The following is a 4195-nucleotide window of genomic DNA, read 5'->3' as shown; positions in this document are numbered from 1 at the left end:
AGGAAGGGGGTGTTTCTCCCACATGCTGGACACGCAGGTCCCCAGGGGAGGCTGGGGTGGGAGGAGGGTTTGAATTTACTCCTGAGGAGCCACCAGGCTAGCACATAGCTGCCATTGTCTCCTTCTCACGGCAGGGCTGTCCCCACCTCACCTCTTGTCCGGTGTCTCCAACAGTTGCCCCAGGGCTGTTTGCGGTTTGGCTTCGACTGTTAGTCTGCTCAGCCCTGGGCAGCCCATTAATGTTTGTGGAATGACTAAGTGAATTTCTGAGGGGCCATCCTGTCCCCCAAGACTGTCACAGCCCCATTTGCATTTTGTCACCATCTAAATTTCTGCCTTGACCTAGGACCTTCTGTGGGGCATGTGCCTGGGGCATTTCCACCCTTTGAAATACTCCTGCACATCCTTCAGCACCCCACTGAAATGTCACCTCTTCCAGGAAGCCTTTCATACATCTTCAGTTAGAAGTGGTCCTTCTATCCCTGAGCTCCTGAAACTTGCTCATAGCCTTCCAGCGGTGAGGGACTCCTACCTCGAGCCTAGACTCACCCATTAGTTAATGAATTCCCCACACTGTCTGGAGCCGGGCTTAGCCCCAGGTAGGCATATCGTAAGCATTTATTTCAATGATTAGTTAAAGGAAACAATAAGGGGATGAGCTAGTGTTCCTGGAGAGTGCTCCAGGGTTAAGGCAGAGCCCAGTCCGTTTTCAGCCTCACCAGGGAGACACCTGAAGCCTTGGGTCCTGATGATGACTCTGCCATTTAGCTGGGCTGTGTGGAGTCTGCAGGTTTCCTTATTCCCTCGTAGGCTCCACCCACACTGGGACCCTTGGCCTGGGTCCATCCCTGCCCTGACAAGTCCTGTCAAGAATGAAGACCAGCTTTCCTGGGGCCCCCTCCAGCTGAAAAGTCACCGTCTCCAACTTGCACCTGCCTGGATGCCTGGCCCCGACTGAGCACAGGTAGGTCTGTCTGTTTCATTTGCACTTGTGAGCGTGGGGATGAGCTTTGTGGGTGCAGGGTCGGTGTGGGGGCTGGTGGGATGGGGGCGCAACCTCCAAATGGCCAGGTCAGCAGAAGAGTGAGCATTGGAGAAGGAGGTGATAGGGGCATGTCCCAAAGGATAGGGTGTATTTTCCGCTCAGCATGCAAGCTGCTACCCCCTGCTCAGGCCAGGGGCTTAGTGACCCCAGAGGAGTCTCCCTGCCACATGATGACTGTTTCTCTTTCTTTCTCCCTAAATAGGAGTGGTCGGCAATCACAGCTATGGCTGGCTGTCCCTGATCTCAACAGGGGTTTCTTTTTGAGAGGAAGATGGATTTTCAAAGTCTTAAATTTCTGTGCCTCAGGTGGCAATAATGCTGCCATGTCAACCTTTTGAAGCTAAGTCTCAAATCTGACCTAATCTCTGTTTTTCCTACAGGCATCTGATGCTGGGTCTTTGCCTGCGTTCCATTTTGGTGCTTTGGTGCTTGTCTACTTTCCAATGATGCTTCCCATTTTGTCTGGACCCCCAAGGGGCTGGCAGAACAGTGGGGATCTCATGATGATCTCCCTGCCTCTGGCTTTGTCCCCATGGAGACACGCTCCCTGCTCCTGAGGTGCCCTTTCCTCCAGCACCAGGGACGCGGCTGAGCCCTTGTGGGCATGGTCACTGTGAACAGGCATGGAAACAGCCCATGGTGTGAGGGTGCTCTCCATCAGGGCAGAGGCCTGTCTCTGAAACTGACGCCTGAATCCCCGTTCCCTGGGCTGGAGGCTGCCCCAGGGTTGTATGGGGAGGTGTATCAGTCAGTCCTGCTGACTGCCATAACAAGTGGTCCCCAAGCCCCATTGACTTAACATACTGCATGCTTATTCTCATACTCCCCGGTGAAGAGACTGAATATGGCCAAGTCTCAGTGAGACAGTTCAAGTTTGTGTTGAATATTACCCATGTGCTTATTTTCCCATTTTCCATGGCAAAAACTGTTGGAAAATGATAAGTAAAATTGATAAAAGGGATATAACTCTCCAGTATCCTTGTCTATTTATATAGAGAGTAAAGCAGAGATATAAGGGGTTAACACAGTCTTGTCTAAAGGAATCTTTCATCTGAAGACTCAAATAACTAAATTTGCCTCCTAGATCAGACAGTGGGAGTGTTCCCCACAAGAGCCAAAAGGGGGAAGCAACCCAGTGTCCATCAGCGGATGAGCAAACAAAAAATGGTCCGTCCACATGATGGAATATTATTCAGCCTTGAAAAAGAAGGAAATGCTGACACCTGCTACAACATGGATGAATTCTGAGGACATGCTGCTAAGGGAAATAAACCAGTCACAAAAGGACACACGCTGTCTGATTCTGCTCATATGAGGTACCTAGAGGAGTTAAATTCATAGAGATGGTGTGGTGGGGGGAAGGGGAGGTAGTGTTTAATGGGGACAGACTTTCTGTTTGGGAAGGTGAGAAAGTTCTGGAGATGGATGGTGGTGATGGCTGCACAATAATGAGAATGTACTTAATGTCACTGAACTGTACACTTCAAAGCAGTTAAAATGCTGAATTTTAGATTATGTATATTTTACCACAATTTCAACTGTGGTAAAACTGTGAGGATTTCCAATGGTTCCCAAGCTTCCTCATGCCTTTTTTTTTTTTTTTTTGGCTGGAGTGTTTCTGATAGCACCAGGAGCCCCCAAAGGCAAATGCTGGGACTTCTCAAGTTGGCAAGTCTTGCTTGTCAGGACCTTCCTTCCTCCGTGCTGTGCTAGGTCGCTTTAGTCGTGTCTGATTCTTTGCAACCCCATGGTTGTAGCCCACCAGGCTCCTCTGTCCATGGGATTCTCCAGGCAAGAATACTGGAGTGGATTGCTATTTCCTTCTCCTGGGGATCTTTCCCGATCCAAGGATCGAACCCAAGTCTCTTGTCTCCTGCATTGGCAGGAGAGTTCTTTATCACCAGTGCCAGCTGGGAAGCCTTCCAAAGCCAGCATCTTTTCCCTGACCCTAAGCATTTCTGGATTTCAGGTTTCAGGCCTCTCTCCTCCCCTGAGCTTTGTGCTCAACACAGGGCTTTGAGGAAATCTTGTATTGTTCTGCGTAAATTCAAACTTACAAAAGATACACTGGGGATGATTAACCAGTATCATAGAATCATTTGTCTCCCCCCTAGATTTGCTGCATAGTTGACTTCTAATAGATTAACTTCAAACGCAATTTACTCCGAGCTGTGTCCATGTGCAGCAACTCAACCTTTCTTTTTGGCTGAGAGTCAGGGGAGGCTGCATGCATCCATTACTGGAAGCAAGTTACACATGACTGGTATTCCATTTTCAGAATAAAACCAGAGCTGCCTCAACGTGGTGGGAGGTGTAGGTAAAAAGGAGAAGAATGAGGAGAGGGTGACACAGGGCACTGGGTACTTGTAAAATCTGCTCTGGGGAGACAGTCTCAGTACTCTTGCATCCCAGAAGTCCTTGGCAAGGACTGAGCCCCCCACAAAGGCCTTGGGAGGGGACAGCCTCAGCCCAGGATGACTTCATTGTGGAGACAGAAACTAATTCCTCTCTAAGTGGGAAAAGGCTCTTTAGCTGCATTAAGAGGCTGAGATCTGATGAAAAGGCGAATAGATTCAATCTTCCTTGCATCAGTCACCTGGGACTTCATCAGACTCAAACCGATTAGAAAAATTCACATTGAAAGCATCATTTATAATAGACCCAAATTATAGAAAACATTTGGCCTGGAGGGAGGGAGAAATAGCATTTTCACCTAAGCCATAATCTTTCATTATCTCCCCCGCCTCCTTTATGGGGTTTGACAGCCCTGTCTCCTCCCCCAAACTAATCATTAGACTAATTAGGGGCTAATCAATGTTTAATTAAAACCTAGCCATTAATTACAGGAAGTACTATGGCAACTTGGGAATAAAATGTGGCTGCAGGAGGGATCAGATTTCCTCAAGCATGGCCAGTGGCCCAAGCAGAAAGCTTTCCTTCTTCTGTTTGTTTCCTTCTGTGCACTTTGGCTTGAGGGGATCTGGAGGTCAACAGGGGGAGAAGGGAGGGAGTGGAGAGGAGGATGGATTGCTCTGAGTGTCTTGGCTTCTGGCCTGTTACCCAATTTTCCCACTCACTCCACAGGAGCTTTCCCCTTGGTTCTAGCATCATTCTTCCCATGTCCCAAATTTAATCTATTTTTCCTCTGAA

At 48.7% G+C, this 4195-nt stretch overlaps 1 long non-coding RNA gene across 1 annotated transcript; it reads left to right on the top strand.

Annotated features, from left to right (window-relative positions):
- Positions 1–808: 808 nt before the first annotated feature.
- Positions 809–2332, top strand: LOC147351193 (uncharacterized). Its single transcript, XR_015147295.1, has 2 exons — positions 809–964; positions 1248–2332. It is a non-coding gene; the product is annotated as an uncharacterized LOC147351193 (long non-coding RNA).
- Positions 2333–4195: the final 1863 nt, after the last annotated feature.

Source organism: Bos grunniens, chromosome 19, assembly GCF_055505025.1.
Source record: "Bos grunniens cultivar Pamir isolate PY7600 chromosome 19, Bosgru_T2T1.0, whole genome shotgun sequence".
In the NCBI taxonomy this organism is placed as follows: domain Eukaryota; kingdom Metazoa; phylum Chordata; class Mammalia; order Artiodactyla; family Bovidae; genus Bos; species Bos grunniens.
This window is presented reverse-complemented; position numbering and strand designations above follow the sequence as displayed.